The sequence below is a fragment of the Triturus cristatus genome, chromosome 12, assembly GCF_964204655.1.
Source record: "Triturus cristatus chromosome 12, aTriCri1.1, whole genome shotgun sequence".
Classification (NCBI taxonomy): Eukaryota; Metazoa; Chordata; class Amphibia; order Caudata; family Salamandridae; genus Triturus; species Triturus cristatus.
Window position 1 is genome coordinate 661937157 of NC_140595.1, and position 20055 is coordinate 661957211.

The following is a 20055-nucleotide window of genomic DNA, read 5'->3' on the forward strand; positions in this document are numbered from 1 at the left end:
CCCTGGAGTCACACCTTGCTTTAGGATTGCTTATTGCCAAGCTTCCCTTTCCTGCTTTCATATTATCAAGAAAATATCATGAAGATCATTGAATTATAAATTATTGCCTCACCCCTTCCGATCGCCTGACGAACGCCTGACAAACGCCATTCTCACCCTGCCGGGCAAGCCCTGCCGGGCAAAGCCAAATAAGCCATGCATATTTACAGTTCCTTTGAAAGGCAGAGCGAGGACTAGGACCTCTGTTCCGACTGAATCTGCATCCACAGAAAGGATGTTATAAGGCCCTACAAATTTCACCAAGGAGATGTGAAAGTCTTCCCCCATAAAATACTTTTTTTCCCAGATACCCCGGCTCTTAGGCAAATGAGGTTACTCCTCAAAACCCCACCCCCACTCACCATAAATATCCTTCTCTCCTGCTGTCCATTCAAATGATACAAGGTATCTTGTACATAGAGAGAAAGGGAGAATAGGCAGACTTGCTTCAAAGATTTGGTGACTTTGGATGGGTGGGTTGAATGAAGAAGTGAACCTGGTTTCTGGGAAAGGAGTATCGAGATGAAGATGAGGAAAAGTGAACATGGACCACATTCATAGGTTAGAGAAATACATTTAATAGGTTGAATGGTTTTGAAAAGTGAACTTCGAGCAGTAATTGTTGGTTTTTAAACTGCAAAGAAATTAAAAATGAATGTGGGATTGGAGGCACACTCTGAGCAGAAAAGCACCATAAGCTGCTATGGTGCAACTCAAGATGGTGAATAGAACCTTTAATATGATGATGCTCTTCTTTTGCTAGTTTTTTCGAGTCACCTTTTATTATAAGTAGCTGATACAGCATTTTTTGCAGCTCTTCAGTTTATGGTTATCATGTGAGAACACTGTTTTCATCATATTTATTATTCTACAAATGTATTTTTAAATGCACTGATGTGGTGTTTGCATGAAATGCAAGATGGCACATCATGGAATGTTTAAACTGAGCATCGCGGAGGATATGTGATATTTGGCACCCAGAGGAGTAGGACACGTAGATCCTATAAGAAGTAAAGACTCTCTAGCAAGGGCCGTCCATACTCTGAGTTTAAACTTTACTTTTTGTGAAATGGTTTATGAAAAACAACACGGCTGCTCCAGGTGAGGCTCGAACTCACAACCTCGGCATGGCTCAGTGCAAGTACTGCTGTATAAGTACCGCGCGCTAACCGATTGCGCCACTGGAGCTCTCTCTTTTCACATCTCCCCAGGTGAGCCATCTACAGCTGACCAAGTAGATGACAGACACTGCTCCATCATTCACTGTGCAAGATCGACTCACATGCTAGCATGTTATCATGACTATTAAAAATACAGTCCAAACGGAATAGATTCTATAATTGTCCTATAACATATGCTCTGTCTATTCAAAACCCCATAGAATTATATCTTGACAGTTCTGACAAAGTCTAGGGGAATCTTATGAATATTTGTAATTAGCACATAGTAAGAATTTCCCAAAAATGAAATGTAGGTCCCTGATTGGGGGAAGACGTGGAATGTGAGATCTTGCCTCAGCTGTTTTTTTCTTTTTTAGGTACAGTATATTGACACTTCAGTACCTTTTGTGAAGCAAGGTTTCAGATGGGGCTGTAGGGCAGACGAGGTGGCCGAGTGGTTAAGGCGATGGACTGCTAATCCATTGTGCTCTGCACGCGTGGGTTCGAATCCCACCTTCGTCGGAAAGCCATCAGAGTCTCTTTTGATGGCCAGCATTTCTTGTAGTATAATTACACTCTCTTTCAAGACAGAGCCAGGATCCGCTAGATGGGATCATCTGACTGTTCCATTTTAACAAATATGTCAAATAAAGTGAAGTATTTTGTGCGTAATAGAAATTAGATCTTTCATGGAGTTTCCAGAGGATTGCCTTTCACTCACTCCTGGCTTATTAACCAGTTTGGATAAATAGATTGATAAGAAAGCAGCTCTTACTCCTAAAGTTTAGGCCGTCTCAAATGAATGACTGTTAACATATGTCTGCCCCACAGAGACAGATCACTTCTAATAAGTGGGTTCTCTATATGTCACTGATTGCAGACATACTAACTAGAGCTATCGGTATGGTCTTGAATGCGAAAACTCTTATTTTCTCATATGAAAATGTAGTTTTTCATACTTCCAAAAAAAGTGCCTTAAGCATGGTCTTCAATGTGTGCGCGCACGTGGACATTCATATGCAACTACGTTTCCATACAGAGTCTCAAAATCATAGATATATTCATACCTCAGTAAGAATACATGTTGCAATTTACATCCTGCGTGCAGACTGGCCTTGTAGCTCAGTGGCAGAGCACTGGTCTTGTAAACCAGGGGTCATGAGTTCAAGCCTCATCAGGGCCTTTTTACATGAGTCTTTCTGTATGTTGTTTTCAAGTCATTCTTCCCTGGAGTCACACCTTGCTTTAGGATTGCTTATTGCCAAGCTTCCCTTTCCTGCTTTCATATTATCAAGAAAATATCATGAAGATCATTGAATTATAAATTATTGCATCACCCCTTCCGATCGCCTGACGAACGCCTGACGAACGCCATTCTCACCCTGCCGGGCAAGCCCTGCCGGGCAAAGCCAAATAAGCCATGCATATTTACAGTTCCTTTGAAAGGCAGAGCGAGGACTAGGACCTCTGTTCCGACTGAATCTGCATCCACAGAAAGGATGTTATAAGGCCCTACAAATTTCACCAAGGAGATGTGAAAGTCTTCCCCCATAAAATACTTTTTTTCCCAGATACCCCGGCTCTTAGGCAAATGAGGTTACTCCTCAAAACCCCACCCCCACTCACCATAAATATCCTTCTCTCCTGCTGTCCATTCAAATGATACAAGGTATCTTGTACATAGAGAGAAAGGGAGAATAGGCAGACTTGCTTCAAAGATTTGGTGACCTTGGATGGGTGGGTTGAATGAAGAAGTGAACCTGGTTTCTGGCAAAGGAGTATCGAGATGAAGATGAGGAAAAGTGAACATGGACCACATTCATAGGTTAGAGAAATACATTTAATAGGTTGAATGGTTTTGAAAAGTGAACTTCGAGCAGTAATTGTTGGTTTTTAAACTGCAAAGAAATTAAAAATGAATGTGGGATTGGAGGCACACTCTGAGCAGAAAAGCACCATAAGCTGCTATGGTGCAACTCAAGATGGTGAATAGAACCTTTAATATGATGATGCTCTTCTTTTGCTAGTTTTTTCGAGTCACCTTTTATTGTAAGTAGCTGATACAGCATTTTTTGCAGCTCTTCAGTTTATGGTTATCATGTGAGAACACTGTTTTCATCATATTTATTATTCTACAAATGTATTTTTAAATGCACTGATGTGGTGTTTGCATGAAATGCAAGATGGCACATCATGGAATGTTTAAACTGAGCATCGCGGAGGATATGTGATATTTGGCACCCAGAGGAGTAGGACACGTAGATCCTATAAGAAGTAAAGACTCTCTCAAGGGCCGTCCATACTCTGAGTTTAAAGTTTACTTTTTGTGAAATGGTTTATGAAAAACAACACGGCTGCTACAGGTGAGGCTCGAACTCACAACCTCGGCATGGCTCAGTGCAAGTACTGCTGTATAAGTACCGCGCGCTAACCGATTGCGCGACTGGAGCTCTCTCTTTTCACATCTCCCCAGGTGAGCCATCTACAGCTGACCAAGTAGATGACAGACACTGCTCCATCATTCACTGTGCAAGATCGACTCACATGCTAGCATGTTATCATGACTATTAAAAATACAGTCCAAACGGAATAGATTCTATAATTGTCCTATAACATATGCTCTGTCTATTCAAAACCCCATAGAATTATATCTTGACAGTTCTGACAAAGTCTAGGGGAATCTTATGAATATTTGCAATTAGCACATAGTAAGAATTTCCCAAAAATGAAATGTAGGTCCCTGATTGGGGGAAGACGTGGAATGTGAGATCTTGCCTCAGCTGTTTTTTTCTTTTTTAGGTACAGTATATTGACACTTCAGTACCTTTTGTGAAGCAAGGTTTCAGATGGGGCTGTAGGGCAGACGAGGTGGCCGAGTGGTTAAGGCGATGGACTGCTAATCCATTGTGCTCTGCACGCGTGGGTTCGAATCCCACCTTCGTCGGAAAGCCATCAGAGTCTCTTTTGATGGCCAGCATTTCTTGTAGTATAATTACACTCTCTTTCAAGACAGAGCCAGGATCCGCTAGATGGGATCATCTGACTGTTCCATTTTAACAAATATGTCAAATAAAGTGAAGTATTTTGTGCGTAATAGAAATTAGATCTTTCATGGAGTTTCCAGAGGATTGCCTTTCACTCACTCCTGGCTTATTAACCAGTTTGGATAAATAGATTGATAAGAAAGCAGCTCTTACTCCTAAAGTTTAGGCCGTCTCAAATGAATGACTGTTAACATATGTCTGCCCCACAGAGACAGATCACTTCTGATAAGTGGGTTCTCTATATGTCACTGATTGCAGACATACTATCTAGAGCTATCGGTATGGTCTTGAATGCGAAAACTCTTATTTTCTCATATGAAAATGTAGTTTTTCATACTTCCAAAAAAAGTGCCTTAAGCATGGTCTTCAATGTGTGCGCGCACGTGGACATTCATATGCAACTACGTTTCCATACAGAGTCTCAAAATCATAGATATATTCATACCTCAGTAAGAATACATGTTGCAATTTACATCCTGTGTGCAGACTGGCCTTGTAGCTCAGTGGCAGAGCACTGGTCTTGTAAACCAGGGGTCATGAGTTCAAGCCTCATCAGGGCCTTTTTACATGAGTCTTTCTGTATGTTGTTTTCAAGTCATTCTTCCCTGGAGTCACACCTTGCTTTAGGATTGCTTATTGCCAAGCTTCCCTTTCCTGCTTTCATATTATCAAGAAAATATCATGAAGATCATTGAATTATACATTATTGCCTCACCCCTTCCGATCGCCTGACGAACGCCTGACAAACGCCATTCTCACCCTGCCGGGCAAAGCCAAATAAGCCATGCATATTTACAGTTCCTTTGAAAGGCAGAGCGAGGACTAGGACCTCTGTTCCGACTGAATCTGCATCCACAGAAAGGATGTTATAAGGCCCTACAAATTTCACCAAGGAGATGTGAAAGTCTTCCCCCATAAAATACTTTTTTTCCCAGATACCCCGGCTCTTAGGCAAATGAGGTTACTCCTCAAAACCCCACCCCCACTCACCATAAATATCCTTCTCTCCTGCTGTCCATTCAAATGATACAAGGTATCTTGTACATAGAGAGAAAGGGAGAATAGGCAGACTTGCTTCAAAGATTTGGTGACTTTGGATGGGTGGGTTGAATGAAGAAGTGAACCTGGTTTCTGGGAAAGGAGTATCGAGATGAAGATGAGGAAAAGTGAACATGGACCACATTCATAGGTTAGAGAAATACATTTAATAGGTTGAATGGTTTTGAAAAGTGAACTTCGAGCAGTAATTGTTGGTTTTTAAACTGCAAAGAAATTAAAAATGAATGTGGGATTGGAGGCACACTCTGAACAGAAAAGCACCATAAGCTGCTATGGTGCAACTCAAGATGGTGAATAGAACCTTTAATATGATGATGCTCTTCTTTTGCTAGTTTTTTCGAGTCACCTTTTATTGTAAGTAGCTGATACAGCATTTTTTGCAGCTCTTCAGTTTATGGTTATCATGTGAGAACACAGTTTTCATCATATTTATTATTCTACAAATGTATTTTTAAATGCACTGATGTGGTGTTTGCATGAAATGCAAGATGGCACATCATGGAATGTTTAAACTGAGCATCGCGGAGGATATGTGATATTTGGCACCCAGAGGAGTAGGACACGTAGATCCTATAAGAAGTAAAGACTCTCTAGCAAGGGCCGTCCATACTCTGAGTTTAAACTTTACTTTTTGTGAAATGGTTTATGAAAAACAACACGGCTGCTCCAGGTGAGGCTCGAACTCACAACCTCGGCATGGCTCAGTGCAAGTACTGCTGTATAAGTACCGCGCGCTAACCGATTGCGCCACTGGAGCTCTCTCTTTTCACATCTCCCCAGGTGAGCCATCTACAGCTGACCAAGTAGATGACAGACACTGCTCCATCATTCACTGTGCAAGATCGACTCACATGCTAGCATGTTATCATGACTATTAAAAATACAGTCCAAACGGAATAGATTCTATAATTGTCCTATAACATATGCTCTGTCTATTCAAAACCCCATAGAATTATATCTTGACAGTTCTGACAAAGTCTAGGGGAATCTTATGAATATTTGTAATTAGCACATAGTAAGAATTTCTCAAAAATGAAATGTAGGTCCCTGATTGGGGGAAGACGTGGAATGTGAGATCTTGCCTCAGCTGTTTTTTTCTTTTTTAGGTACAGTATATTGACACTTCAGTACCTTTTGTGAAGCAAGGTTTCAGATGGGGCTGTAGGGCAGACGAGGTGGCCGAGTGGTTAAGGCGATGGACTGCTAATCCATTGTGCTCTGCATGCGTGGGTTCGAATCCCACCTTCGTCGGAAAGCCATCAGAGTCTCTTTTGATGGCCAGCATTTCTTGTAGTATAATTACACTCTCTTTCAAGACAGAGCCAGGATCCGCTAGATGGGATCATCTGACTGTTCCATATTAACAAATATGTCAAATAAAGTGAAGTATTTTGTGCGTAATAGAAATTAGATCTTTCATGGAGTTTCCAGAGGATTGCCTTTCACTCACTCCTGGCTTATGAACCAGTTTGGATAAATAGATTGATAAGAAAGCAGCTCTTACTCCTAAAGTTTAGGCAGTCTCAAATGAATGACTGTTAACATATGTCTGCCCCACAGAGACAGATCACTTCTAATAAGTGGGTTCTCTATATGTCACTGATTGCAGACATACTAACTAGAGCTATCGGTATGGTCTTGAATGCGAAAACTCTTATTTTCTCATATGAAAATGTAGTTTTTCATACTTCCAAAAAAAGTGCCTTAAGCATGGTCTTCAATGTGTGCGCGCACGTGGACATTCATATGCAACTACGTTTCCATACAGAGTCTCAAAATCATAGATATATTCATACCTCAGTAAGAATACATGTTGCAATTTACATCCTGCGTGCAGACTGGCCTTGTAGCTCAGTGGCAGAGCACTGGTCTTGTAAACCAGGGGTCATGAGTTCAAGCCTCATCAGGGCCTTTTTACATGACTCTTTCTGTATGTTGTTTTCAAGTCATTCTTCCCTGGAGTCACACCTTGCTTTAGGATTGCTTATTGCCAAGCTTCCCTTTCCTGCTTTCATATTATCAAGAAAATATCATGAAGATCATTGAATTATAAATTATTGCCTCACCCCTTCCGATCGCCTGACGAACGCCTGACAAACGCCATTCTCACCCTGCCGGGCAAGCCCTGCCGGGCAAAGCCAAATAAGCCATGCATATTTACAGTTCCTTTGAAAGGCAGAGCGAGGACTAGGACCTCTGTTCCGACTGAATCTGCATCCACAGAAAGGATGTTATAAGGCCCTACAAATTTCACCAAGGAGATGTGAAAGTCTTCCCCCATAAAATACTTTTTTTCCCAGATACCCCGGCTCTTAGGCAAATGAGGTTACTCCTCAAAACCCCACCCCCACTCACCATAAATATCCTTCTCTCCTGCTGTCCATTCAAATGATACAAGGTATCTTGTACATAGAGAGAAAGGGAGAATAGGCAGACTTGCTTCAAAGATTTGGTGACTTTGGATGGGTGGGTTGAATGAAGAAGTGAACCTGGTTTCTGGGAAAGGAGTATCGAGATGAAGATGAGGAAAAGTGAACATGGACCACATTCATAGGTTAGAGAAATACATTTAATAGGTTGAATGGTTTTGAAAAGTGAACTTCGAGCAGTAATTGTTGGTTTTTAAACTGCAAAGAAATTAAAAATGAATGTGGGATTGGAGGCACACTCTGAACAGAAAGGCACCATAAGCTGCTATGGTGCAACTCAAGATGGTGAATAGAACCTTTAATATGATGATGCTCTTCTTTTGCTAGTTTTTTCGAGTCACCTTTTATTGTAAGTAGCTGATACAGCATTTTTTGCAGCTCTTCAGTTTATGGTTATCATGTGAGAACACAGTTTTCATCATATTTATTATTCTACAAATGTATTTTTAAATGCACTGATGTGGTGTTTGCATGAAATGCAAGATGGCACATCATGGAATGTTTAAACTGAGCATCGCGGAGGATATGTGATATTTGGCACCCAGAGGAGTAGGACACGTAGATCCTATAAGAAGTAAAGACTCTCTAGCAAGGGCCGTCCATACTCTGAGTTTAAACTTTACTTTTTGTGAAATGGTTTATGAAAAACAACACGGCTGCTCCAGGTGAGGCTCGAACTCACAACCTCGGCATGGCTCAGTGCAAGTACTGCTGTATAAGTACCGCGCGCTAACCGATTGCGCCACTGGAGCTCTCTCTTTTCACATCTCCCCAGGTGAGCCATCTACAGCTGACCAAGTAGATGACAGACACTGCTCCATCATTCACTGTGCAAGATCGACTCACATGCTAGCATGTTATCATGACTATTAAAAATACAGTCCAAACGGAATAGATTCTATAATTGTCCTATAACATATGCTCTGTCTATTCAAAACCCCATAGAATTATATCTTGACAGTTCTGACAAAGTCTAGGGGAATCTTATGAATATTTGTAATTAGCACATAGTAAGAATTTCCCAAAAATGAAATGTAGGTCCCTGATTGGGGGAAGACGTGGAATGTGAGATCTTGCCTCAGCTGTTTTTTTCTTTTTTAGGTACAGTATATTGACACTTCAGTACCTTTTGTGAAGCAAGGTTTCAGATGGGGCTGTAGGGCAGACGAGGTGGCCGAGTGGTTAAGGCGATGGACTGCTAATCCATTGTGCTCTGCACGCGTGGGTTCGAATCCCACCTTCGTCGGAAAGCCATCAGAGTCTCTTTTGATGGCCAGCATTTCTTGTAGTATAATTACACTCTCTTTCAAGACAGAGCCAGGATCCGCTAGATGGGATCATCTGACTGTTCCATTTTAACAAATATGTCAAATAAAGTGAAGTATTTTGTGCGTAATAGAAATTAGATCTTTCATGGAGTTTCCAGAGGATTGCCTTTCACTCACTCCTGGCTTATTAACCAGTTTGGATAAATAGATTGATAAGAAAGCAGCTCTTACTCCTAAAGTTTAGGCCGTCTCAAATGAATGACTGTTAACATATGTCTGCCCCACAGAGACAGATCACTTCTAATAAGTGGGTTCTCTATATGTCACTGATTACAGACATACTAACTAGAGCTATCGGTATGGTCTTGAATGCGAAAACTCTTATTTTCTCATATGAAAATGTAGTTTTTCATACTTCCAAAAAAAGTGCCTTAAGCATGGTCTTCAATGTGTGCGCGCACGTGGACATTCATATGCAACTACGTTTCCATACAGAGTCTCAAAATCATAGATATATTCATACCTCAGTAAGAATACATGTTGCAATTTACATATTGCGTGCAGACTGGCCTTGTAGCTCAGTGGCAGAGCACTGGTCTTGAAAACCAGGGGTCATGAGTTCAAGCCTCATCAGGGCCTTTTTACATGAGTCTTTCTGTATGTTGTTTTCAAGTCATTCTTCCCTGGAGTCACACCTTGCTTTAGGATTGCTTATTGCCAAGCTTCCCTTTCCTGCTTTCATATTATCAAGAAAATATCATGAAGATCATTGAATTATAAATTATTGCCTCACCCCTTCCGATCGCCTGACGAACGCCTGACAAACGCCATTCTCACCCTGCCGGGCAAAGCCAAATAAGCCATGCATATTTACAGTTCCTTTGAAAGGCAGAGCGAGGACTAGGACCTCTGTTCCGACTGAATCTGCATCCACAGAAAGGATGTTATAAGGCCCTACAAATTTCACCAAGGAGATGTGAAAGTCTTCCCCCATAAAATACTTTTTTTCCCAGATACCCCGGCTCTTAGGCAAATGAGGTTACTCCTCAAAACCCCACCCCCACTCACCATAAATATCCTTCTCTCCTGCTGTCCATTCAAATGATACAAGGTATCTTGTACATAGAGAGAAAGGGAGAATAGGCAGACTTGCTTCAAAGATTTGGTGACTTTGGATGGGTGGGTTGAATGAAGAAGTGAACCTGGTTTCTGGGAAAGGAGTATCGAGATGAAGATGAGGAAAAGTGAACATGGACCACATTCATAGGTTAGAGAAATACATTTAATAGGTTAAATGGTTTTGAAAAGTGAACTTCGAGCAGTAATTGTTGGTTTTTAAACTGCAAAGAAATTAAAAATGAATGTGGGATTGGAGGCACACTCTGAGCAGAAAAGCACCATAAGCTGCTATGGTGCAACTCAAGATGGTGAATAGAACCTTTAATATGATGATGCTCTTCTTTTGCTAGTTTTTTCGAGTCACCTTTTATTATAAGTAGCTGATACAGCATTTTTTGCAGCTCTTCAGTTTATGGTTATCATGTGAGAACACTGTTTTCATCATATTTATTATTCTACAAATGTATTTTTAAATGCACTGATGTGGTGTTTGCATGAAATGCAAGATGGCACATCATGGAATGTTTAAACTGAGCATCGCGGAGGATATGTGATATTTGGCACCCAGAGGAGTAGGACACGTAGATCCTATAAGAAGTAAAGACTCTCTAGCAAGGGCCGTCCATACTCTGAGTTTAAACTTTACTTTTTGTGAAATGGTTTATGAAAAACAACACGGCTGCTCCAGGTGAGGCTCGAACTCACAACCTCGGCATGGCTCAGTGCAAGTACTGCTGTATAAGTACCGCGCGCTAACCGATTGCGCCACTGGAGCTCTCTCTTTTCACATCTCCCCAGGTGAGCCATCTACAGCTGACCAAGTAGATGACAGACACTGCTCCATCATTCACTGTGCAAGATCGACTCACATGCTAGCATGTTATCATGACTATTAAAAATACAGTCCAAACGGAATAGATTCTATAATTGTCCTATAACATATGCTCTGTCTATTCAAAACCCCATAGAATTATATCTTGACAGTTCTGACAAAGTCTAGGGGAATCTTATGAATATTTGTAATTAGCACATAGTAAGAATTTCCCAAAAATGAAATGTAGGTCCCTGATTGGGGGAAGACGTGGAATGTGAGATCTTGCCTCAGCTGTTTTTTTCTTTTTTAGGTACAGTATATTGACACTTCAGTACCTTTTGTGAAGCAAGGTTTCAGATGGGGCTGTAGGGCAGACGAGGTGGCCGAGTGGTTAAGGCGATGGACTGCTAATCCATTGTGCTCTGCACGCGTGGGTTCGAATCCCACCTTCGTCGGAAAGCCATCAGAGTCTCTTTTGATGGCCAGCATTTCTTGTAGTATAATTACACTCTCTTTCAAGACAGAGCCAGGATCCGCTAGATGGGATCATCTGACTGTTCCATTTTAACAAATATGTCAAATAAAGTGAAGTATTTTGTGCGTAATAGAAATTAGATCTTTCATGGAGTTTCCAGAGGATTGCCTTTCACTCACTCCTGGCTTATTAACCAGTTTGGATAAATAGATTGATAAGAAAGCAGCTCTTACTCCTAAAGTTTAGGCCGTCTCAAATGAATGACTGTTAACATATGTCTGCCCCACAGAGACAGATCACTTCTAATAAGTGGGTTCTCTATATGTCACTGATTGCAGACATACTAACTAGAGCTATCGGTATGGTCTTGAATGCGAAAACTCTTATTTTCTCATATGAAAATGTAGTTTTTCATACTTCCAAAAAAAGTGCCTTAAGCATGGTCTTCAATGTGTGCGCGCACGTGGACATTCATATGCAACTACGTTTCCATACAGAGTCTCAAAATCATAGATATATTCATACCTCAGTAAGAATACATGTTGCAATTTACATCCTGCGTGCAGACTGGCCTTGTAGCTCAGTGGCAGAGCACTGGTCTTGTAAACCAGGGGTCATGAGTTCAAGCCTCATCAGGGCCTTTTTACATGAGTCTTTCTGTATGTTGTTTTCAAGTCATTCTTCCCTGGAGTCACACCTTGCTTTAGGATTGCTTATTGCCAAGCTTCCCTTTCCTGCTTTCATATTATCAAGAAAATATCATGAAGATCATTGAATTATAAATTATTGCATCACCCCTTCCGATCGCCTGACGAACGCCTGACGAACGCCATTCTCACCCTGCCGGGCAAGCCCTGCCGGGCAAAGCCAAATAAGCCATGCATATTTACAGTTCCTTTGAAAGGCAGAGCGAGGACTAGGACCTCTGTTCCGACTGAATCTGCATCCACAGAAAGGATGTTATAAGGCCCTACAAATTTCACCAAGGAGATGTGAAAGTCTTCCCCCATAAAATACTTTTTTTCCCAGATACCCCGGCTCTTAGGCAAATGAGGTTACTCCTCAAAACCCCACCCCCACTCACCATAAATATCCTTCTCTCCTGCTGTCCATTCAAATGATACAAGGTATCTTGTACATAGAGAGAAAGGGAGAATAGGCAGACTTGCTTCAAAGATTTGGTGACCTTGGATGGGTGGGTTGAATGAAGAAGTGAACCTGGTTTCTGGCAAAGGAGTATCGAGATGAAGATGAGGAAAAGTGAACATGGACCACATTCATAGGTTAGAGAAATACATTTAATAGGTTGAATGGTTTTGAAAAGTGAACTTCGAGCAGTAATTGTTGGTTTTTAAACTGCAAAGAAATTAAAAATGAATGTGGGATTGGAGGCACACTCTGAGCAGAAAAGCACCATAAGCTGCTATGGTGCAACTCAAGATGGTGAATAGAACCTTTAATATGATGATGCTCTTCTTTTGCTAGTTTTTTCGAGTCACCTTTTATTGTAAGTAGCTGATACAGCATTTTTTGCAGCTCTTCAGTTTATGGTTATCATGTGAGAACACTGTTTTCATCATATTTATTATTCTACAAATGTATTTTTAAATGCACTGATGTGGTGTTTGCATGAAATGCAAGATGGCACATCATGGAATGTTTAAACTGAGCATCGCGGAGGATATGTGATATTTGGCACCCAGAGGAGTAGGACACGTAGATCCTATAAGAAGTAAAGACTCTCTCAAGGGCCGTCCATACTCTGAGTTTAAAGTTTACTTTTTGTGAAATGGTTTATGAAAAACAACACGGCTGCTACAGGTGAGGCTCGAACTCACAACCTCGGCATGGCTCAGTGCAAGTACTGCTGTATAAGTACCGCGCGCTAACCGATTGCGCGACTGGAGCTCTCTCTTTTCACATCTCCCCAGGTGAGCCATCTACAGCTGACCAAGTAGATGACAGACACTGCTCCATCATTCACTGTGCAAGATCGACTCACATGCTAGCATGTTATCATGACTATTAAAAATACAGTCCAAACGGAATAGATTCTATAATTGTCCTATAACATATGCTCTGTCTATTCAAAACCCCATAGAATTATATCTTGACAGTTCTGACAAAGTCTAGGGGAATCTTATGAATATTTGCAATTAGCACATAGTAAGAATTTCCCAAAAATGAAATGTAGGTCCCTGATTGGGGGAAGACGTGGAATGTGAGATCTTGCCTCAGCTGTTTTTTTCTTTTTTAGGTACAGTATATTGACACTTCAGTACCTTTTGTGAAGCAAGGTTTCAGATGGGGCTGTAGGGCAGACGAGGTGGCCGAGTGGTTAAGGCGATGGACTGCTAATCCATTGTGCTCTGCACGCGTGGGTTCGAATCCCACCTTCGTCGGAAAGCCATCAGAGTCTCTTTTGATGGCCAGCATTTCTTGTAGTATAATTACACTCTCTTTCAAGACAGAGCCAGGATCCGCTAGATGGGATCATCTGACTGTTCCATTTTAACAAATATGTCAAATAAAGTGAAGTATTTTGTGCGTAATAGAAATTAGATCTTTCATGGAGTTTCCAGAGGATTGCCTTTCACTCACTCCTGGCTTATTAACCAGTTTGGATACATAGATTGATAAGAAAGCAGCTCTTACTCCTAAAGTTTAGGCCGTCTCAAATGAATGACTGTTAACATATGTCTGCCCCACAGAGACAGATCACTTCTGATAAGTGGGTTCTCTATATGTCACTGATTGCAGACATACTATCTAGAGCTATCGGTATGGTCTTGAATGCGAAAACTCTTATTTTCTCATATGAAAATGTAGTTTTTCATACTTCCAAAAAAAGTGCCTTAAGCATGGTCTTCAATGTGTGCGCGCACGTGGACATTCATATGCAACTACGTTTCCATACAGAGTCTCAAAATCATAGATATATTCATACCTCAGTAAGAATACATGTTGCAATTTACATCCTGTGTGCAGACTGGCCTTGTAGCTCAGTGGCAGAGCACTGGTCTTGTAAACCAGGGGTCATGAGTTCAAGCCTCATCAGGGCCTTTTTACATGAGTCTTTCTGTATGTTGTTTTCAAGTCATTCTTCCCTGGAGTCACACCTTGCTTTAGGATTGCTTATTGCCAAGCTTCCCTTTCCTGCTTTCATATTATCAAGAAAATATCATGAAGATCATTGAATTATACATTATTGCCTCACCCCTTCCGATCGCCTGACGAACGCCTGACAAACGCCATTCTCACCCTGCCGGGCAAAGCCAAATAAGCCATGCATATTTACAGTTCCTTTGAAAGGCAGAGCGAGGACTAGGACCTCTGTTCCGACTGAATCTGCATCCACAGAAAGGATGTTATAAGGCCCTACAAATTTCACCAAGGAGATGTGAAAGTCTTCCCCCATAAAATACTTTTTTTCCCAGATACCCCGGCTCTTAGGCAAATGAGGTTACTCCTCAAAACCCCACCCCCACTCACCATAAATATCCTTCTCTCCTGCTGTCCATTCAAATGATACAAGGTATCTTGTACATAGAGAGAAAGGGAGAATAGGCAGACTTGCTTCAAAGATTTGGTGACTTTGGATGGGTGGGTTGAATGAAGAAGTGAACCTGGTTTCTGGGAAAGGAGTATCGAGATGAAGATGAGGAAAAGTGAACATGGACCACATTCATAGGTTAGAGAAATACATTTAATAGGTTGAATGGTTTTGAAAAGTGAACTTCGAGCAGTAATTGTTGGTTTTTAAACTGCAAAGAAATTAAAAATGAATGTGGGATTGGAGGCACACTCTGAACAGAAAAGCACCATAAGCTGCTATGGTGCAACTCAAGATGGTGAATAGAACCTTTAATATGATGATGCTCTTCTTTTGCTAGTTTTTTCGAGTCACCTTTTATTGTAAGTAGCTGATACAGCATTTTTTGCAGCTCTTCAGTTTATGGTTATCATGTGAGAACACAGTTTTCATCATATTTATTATTCTACAAATGTATTTTTAAATGCACTGATGTGGTGTTTGCATGAAATGCAAGATGGCACATCATGGAATGTTTAAACTGAGCATCGCGGAGGATATGTGATATTTGGCACCCAGAGGAGTAGGACACGTAGATCCTATAAGAAGTAAAGACTCTCTAGCAAGGGCCGTCCATACTCTGAGTTTAAACTTTACTTTTTGTGAAATGGTTTATGAAAAACAACACGGCTGCTCCAGGTGAGGCTCGAACTCACAACCTCGGCATGGCTCAGTGCAAGTACTGCTGTATAAGTACCGCGCGCTAACCGATTGCGCCACTGGAGCTCTCTCTTTTCACATCTCCCCAGGTGAGCCATCTACAGCTGACCAAGTAGATGACAGACACTGCTCCATCATTCACTGTGCAAGATCGACTCACATGCTAGCATGTTATCATGACTATTAAAAATACAGTCCAAACGGAATAGATTCTATAATTGTCCTATAACATATGCTCTGTCTATTCAAAACCCCATAGAATTATATCTTGACAGTTCTGACAAAGTCTAGGGGAATCTTATGAATATTTGTAATTAGCACATAGTAAGAATTTCTCAAAAATGAAATGTAGGTCCCTGATTGGGGGAAGACGTGGAATGTGAGATCTTGCCTCAGCTGTTTTTTTCTTTTTTAGGTACAGTATATTGACACTTCAGTACCTTTTGTGAAGCAAGGTTTCAGATGGGGCTGTAGGGCAGACGAGGTGGCCGAGTGGTTAAGGCGATGGACTGCTAATCCATTGTGCTCTGCATGCGTGGGTTCGAATCCCACCTTCGTCGGAAAGCCATCAGAGTCTCTTTTGATGGCCAGCATTTCTTGTAGTATAATTACACTCTCTTTCAAGACAGAGCCAGGATCCGCTAGATGGGATCATCTGACTGTTCCATATTAACAAATATGTCAAATAAAGTGAAGTATTTTGTGCGTAATAGAAATTAGATCTTTCATGGAGTTTCCAGAGGATTGCCTTTCACTCACTCCTGGCTTATGAACCAGTTTGGATAAATAGATTGATAAGAAAGCAGCTCTTACTCCTAAAGTTTAGGCAGTCTCAAATGAATGACTGTTAACATATGTCTGCCCCACAGAGACAGATCACTTCTAATAAGTGGGTTCTCTATATGTCACTGATTGCAGACATACTAACTAGAGCTATCGGTATGGTCTTGAATGCGAAAACTCTTATTTTCTCATATGAAAATGTAGTTTTTCATACTTCCAAAAAAAGTGCCTTAAGCATGGTCTTCAATGTGTGCGCGCACGTGGACATTCATATGCAACTACGTTTCCATACAGAGTCTCAAAATCATAGATATATTCATACCTCAGTAAGAATACATGTTGCAATTTACATCCTGCGTGCAGACTGGCCTTGTAGCTCAGTGGCAGAGCACTGGTCTTGTAAACCAGGGGTCATGAGTTCAAGCCTCATCAGGGCCTTTTTACATGACTCTTTCTGTATGTTGTTTTCAAGTCATTCTTCCCTGGAGTCACACCTTGCTTTAGGATTGCTTATTGCCAAGCTTCCCTTTCCTGCTTTCATATTATCAAGAAAATATCATGAAGATCATTGAATTATAAATTATTGCCTCACCCCTTCCGATCGCCTGACGAACGCCTGACAAACGCCATTCTCACCCTGCCGGGCAAGCCCTGCCGGGCAAAGCCAAATAAGCCATGCATATTTACAGTTCCTTTGAAAGGCAGAGCGAGGACTAGGACCTCTGTTCCGACTGAATCTGCATCCACAGAAAGGATGTTATAAGGCCCTACAAATTTCACCAAGGAGATGTGAAAGTCTTCCCCCATAAAATACTTTTTTTCCCAGATACCCCGGCTCTTAGGCAAATGAGGTTACTCCTCAAAACCCCACCCCCACTCACCATAAATATCCTTCTCTCCTGCTGTCCATTCAAATGATACAAGGTATCTTGTACATAGAGAGAAAGGGAGAATAGGCAGACTTGCTTCAAAGATTTGGTGACTTTGGATGGGTGGGTTGAATGAAGAAGTGAACCTGGTTTCTGGGAAAGGAGTATCGAGATGAAGATGAGGAAAAGTGAACATGGACCACATTCATAGGTTAGAGAAATACATTTAATAGGTTGAATGGTTTTGAAAAGTGAACTTCGAGCAGTAATTGTTGGTTTTTAAACTGCAAAGAAATTAAAAATGAATGTGGGATTGGAGGCACACTCTGAACAGAAAGGCACCATAAGCTGCTATGGTGCAACTCAAGATGGTGAATAGAACCTTTAATATGATGATGCTCTTCTTTTGCTAGTTTTTTCGAGTCACCTTTTATTGTAAGTAGCTGATACAGCATTTTTTGCAGCTCTTCAGTTTATGGTTATCATGTGAGAACACAGTTTTCATCATATTTATTATTCTACAAATGTATTTTTAAATGCACTGATGTGGTGTTTGCATGAAATGCAAGATGGCACATCATGGAATGTTTAAACTGAGCATCGCGGAGGATATGTGATATTTGGCACCCAGAGGAGTAGGACACGTAGATCCTATAAGAAGTAAAGACTCTCTAGCAAGGGCCGTCCATACTCTGAGTTTAAACTTTACTTTTTGTGAAATGGTTTATGAAAAACAACACGGCTGCTCCAGGTGAGGCTCGAACTCACAACCTCGGCATGGCTCAGTGCAAGTACTGCTGTATAAGTACCGCGCGCTAACCGATTGCGCCACTGGAGCTCTCTCTTTGCACATCTCCCCAGGTGAGCCATCTACAGCTGACCAAGTAGATGACAGACACTGCTCCATCATTCACTGTGCAAGATCGACTCACATGCTAGCATGTTATCATGACTATTAAAAATACAGTCCAAACGGAATAGATTCTATAATTGTCCTATAACATATGCTCTGTCTATTCAAAACCCCATAGAATTATATCTTGACAGTTCTGACAAAGTCTAGGGGAATCTTATGAATATTTGTAATTAGCACATAGTAAGAATTTCCCAAAAATGAAATGTAGGTCCCTGATTGGGGGAAGACGTGGAATGTGAGATCTTGCCTCAGCTGTTTTTTTCTTTTTTAGGTACAGTATATTGACACTTCAGTACCTTTTGTGAAACAAGGTTTCAGATGGGGCTGTAGGGCAGACGAGGTGGCCGAGTGGTTAAGGCGATGGACTGCTAATCCATTGTGCTCTGCACGCGTGGGTTCAAATCCCACCTTCGTCGGAAAGCCATCAGAGTCTCTTTTGATGGCCAGCATTTCTTGTAGTATAATTACACTCTCTTTCAAGACAGAGCCAGGATCCGCTAGATGGGATCATCTGACTGTTCCATTTTAACAAATATGTCAAATAAAGTGAAGTATTTTGTGCGTAATAGAAATTAGATCTTTCATGGAGTTTCCAGAGGATTGCCTTTCACTCACTCCTGGCTTATTAACCAGTTTGGATAAATAGATTGATAAGAAAGCAGCTCTTACTCCTAAAGTTTAGGCCGTCTCAAATGAATGACTGTTAACATATGTCTGCCCCACAGAGACAGATCACTTCTAATAAGTGGGTTCTCTATATGTCACTGATTACAGACATACTAACTAGAGCTATCGGTATGGTCTTGAATGCGAAAACTCTTATTTTCTCATATGAAAATGTAGTTTTTCATACTTCCAAAAAAAGTGCCTTAAGCATGGTCTTCAATGTGTGCGCGCACGTGGACATTCATATGCAACTACGTTTCCATACAGAGTCTCAAAATCATAGATATATTCATACCTCAGTAAGAATACATGTTGCAATTTACATCCTGCGTGCAGACTGGCCTTGTAGCTCAGTGGCAGAGCACTGGTCTTGAAAACCAGGGGTCATGAGTTCAAGTCTCATCAGGGCCTTTTTACATGAGTCTTTCTGTATGTTGTTTTCAAGTCATTCTTCCCTGGAGTCACACCTTGCTTTAGGATTGCTTATTGCCAAGCTTCCCTTTCCTGCTTTCATATTATCAAGAAAATATCATGAAGATCATTGAATTATAAATTATTGCATCACCCCTTCCGATCGCCTGACGAACGCCTGACAAACGCCATTCTCACCCTGCCGGGCAAGCCCTGCCGGGCAAAGCCAAATAAGCCATGCAAATTTACAGTTCCTTTGAAAGGCAGAGCGAGGACTAGGACCTCTGTTCCGACTGAATCTGCATCCACAGAAAGGATGTTATAAGGCCCTACAAATTTCACCAAGGAGATGTGAAAGTCTTCCCCCATAAAATACTTTTTTTCCCAGATACCCCGGCTCTTAGGCAAATGAGGTTACTCCTCAAAACCCCACCCCCACTCACCATAAATATCCTTCTCTCCTGCTGTCCATTCAAATGATACAAGGTATCTTGTACATAGAGAGAAAGGGAGAATAGGCAGACTTGCTTCAAAGATTGGTGACCTTGGATGGGTGGGTTGAATGAAGAAGTGAACCTGGTTTCTGGGAAAGGAGTATCGAGATGAAGATGAGGAAAAGTGAACATGGACCACATTCATAGGTTAGAGAAATACATTTAATAGGTTGAATGGTTTTGAAAAGTGAACTTCGAGCAGTAATTGTTGGTTTTTAAACTGCAAAGAAATTAAAAATGAATGTGGGATTGGAGGC

General features: G+C 41.2%; 20 non-coding genes across 20 annotated transcripts; 14 read left to right on the forward strand and 6 right to left on the reverse strand.

Moving 5' to 3' along the window:
• Positions 1–1132: 1132 nt before the first annotated feature.
• TRNAI-UAU (transfer RNA isoleucine (anticodon UAU)) lies at positions 1133–1227 on the reverse strand. Its single transcript has 2 exons — positions 1190–1227; positions 1133–1168 (listed from the first exon to the last, which is right to left on the reverse strand). It is a non-coding gene; the product is annotated as a tRNA-Ile (tRNA).
• A 412-nt stretch (positions 1228–1639) lies between these two features.
• Positions 1640–1721, forward strand: TRNAS-GCU (transfer RNA serine (anticodon GCU)). Its single transcript has one exon. It is a non-coding gene; the product is annotated as a tRNA-Ser (tRNA).
• A 589-nt stretch (positions 1722–2310) lies between these two features.
• Positions 2311–2382, forward strand: TRNAT-UGU (transfer RNA threonine (anticodon UGU)). Its single transcript has one exon. It is a non-coding gene; the product is annotated as a tRNA-Thr (tRNA).
• A 1679-nt stretch (positions 2383–4061) lies between these two features.
• TRNAS-GCU (transfer RNA serine (anticodon GCU)) lies at positions 4062–4143 on the forward strand. Its single transcript has one exon. It is a non-coding gene; the product is annotated as a tRNA-Ser (tRNA).
• A 589-nt stretch (positions 4144–4732) lies between these two features.
• On the forward strand, positions 4733–4804 carry TRNAT-UGU (transfer RNA threonine (anticodon UGU)). Its single transcript has one exon. It is a non-coding gene; the product is annotated as a tRNA-Thr (tRNA).
• A 1160-nt stretch (positions 4805–5964) lies between these two features.
• TRNAI-UAU (transfer RNA isoleucine (anticodon UAU)) lies at positions 5965–6059 on the reverse strand. The gene is made up of 2 exons: positions 6022–6059; positions 5965–6000 (listed from the first exon to the last, which is right to left on the reverse strand). It is a non-coding gene; the product is annotated as a tRNA-Ile (tRNA).
• A 1083-nt stretch (positions 6060–7142) lies between these two features.
• On the forward strand, positions 7143–7214 carry TRNAT-UGU (transfer RNA threonine (anticodon UGU)). Its single transcript has one exon. It is a non-coding gene; the product is annotated as a tRNA-Thr (tRNA).
• Positions 7215–8388: 1174 nt separating this feature from the next.
• TRNAI-UAU (transfer RNA isoleucine (anticodon UAU)) lies at positions 8389–8483 on the reverse strand. Its single transcript has 2 exons — positions 8446–8483; positions 8389–8424 (listed from the first exon to the last, which is right to left on the reverse strand). It is a non-coding gene; the product is annotated as a tRNA-Ile (tRNA).
• A 412-nt stretch (positions 8484–8895) lies between these two features.
• TRNAS-GCU (transfer RNA serine (anticodon GCU)) lies at positions 8896–8977 on the forward strand. Its single transcript has one exon. It is a non-coding gene; the product is annotated as a tRNA-Ser (tRNA).
• Positions 8978–9566: 589 nt separating this feature from the next.
• Positions 9567–9638, forward strand: TRNAS-UGA (transfer RNA serine (anticodon UGA)). Its single transcript has one exon. It is a non-coding gene; the product is annotated as a tRNA-Ser (tRNA).
• A 1160-nt stretch (positions 9639–10798) lies between these two features.
• TRNAI-UAU (transfer RNA isoleucine (anticodon UAU)) lies at positions 10799–10893 on the reverse strand. Its single transcript has 2 exons — positions 10856–10893; positions 10799–10834 (listed from the first exon to the last, which is right to left on the reverse strand). It is a non-coding gene; the product is annotated as a tRNA-Ile (tRNA).
• A 412-nt stretch (positions 10894–11305) lies between these two features.
• Positions 11306–11387, forward strand: TRNAS-GCU (transfer RNA serine (anticodon GCU)). Its single transcript has one exon. It is a non-coding gene; the product is annotated as a tRNA-Ser (tRNA).
• Positions 11388–11976: 589 nt separating this feature from the next.
• On the forward strand, positions 11977–12048 carry TRNAT-UGU (transfer RNA threonine (anticodon UGU)). Its single transcript has one exon. It is a non-coding gene; the product is annotated as a tRNA-Thr (tRNA).
• Positions 12049–13727: 1679 nt separating this feature from the next.
• Positions 13728–13809, forward strand: TRNAS-GCU (transfer RNA serine (anticodon GCU)). The gene has a single exon. It is a non-coding gene; the product is annotated as a tRNA-Ser (tRNA).
• Positions 13810–14398: 589 nt separating this feature from the next.
• Positions 14399–14470, forward strand: TRNAT-UGU (transfer RNA threonine (anticodon UGU)). Its single transcript has one exon. It is a non-coding gene; the product is annotated as a tRNA-Thr (tRNA).
• A 1160-nt stretch (positions 14471–15630) lies between these two features.
• On the reverse strand, positions 15631–15725 carry TRNAI-UAU (transfer RNA isoleucine (anticodon UAU)). The gene is made up of 2 exons: positions 15688–15725; positions 15631–15666 (listed from the first exon to the last, which is right to left on the reverse strand). It is a non-coding gene; the product is annotated as a tRNA-Ile (tRNA).
• A 1083-nt stretch (positions 15726–16808) lies between these two features.
• Positions 16809–16880, forward strand: TRNAT-UGU (transfer RNA threonine (anticodon UGU)). Its single transcript has one exon. It is a non-coding gene; the product is annotated as a tRNA-Thr (tRNA).
• A 1174-nt stretch (positions 16881–18054) lies between these two features.
• On the reverse strand, positions 18055–18149 carry TRNAI-UAU (transfer RNA isoleucine (anticodon UAU)). Its single transcript has 2 exons — positions 18112–18149; positions 18055–18090 (listed from the first exon to the last, which is right to left on the reverse strand). It is a non-coding gene; the product is annotated as a tRNA-Ile (tRNA).
• A 412-nt stretch (positions 18150–18561) lies between these two features.
• On the forward strand, positions 18562–18643 carry TRNAS-GCU (transfer RNA serine (anticodon GCU)). Its single transcript has one exon. It is a non-coding gene; the product is annotated as a tRNA-Ser (tRNA).
• A 589-nt stretch (positions 18644–19232) lies between these two features.
• Positions 19233–19304, forward strand: TRNAS-UGA (transfer RNA serine (anticodon UGA)). The gene has a single exon. It is a non-coding gene; the product is annotated as a tRNA-Ser (tRNA).
• The last annotated feature ends 751 nt before the right edge of the window (positions 19305–20055 follow it).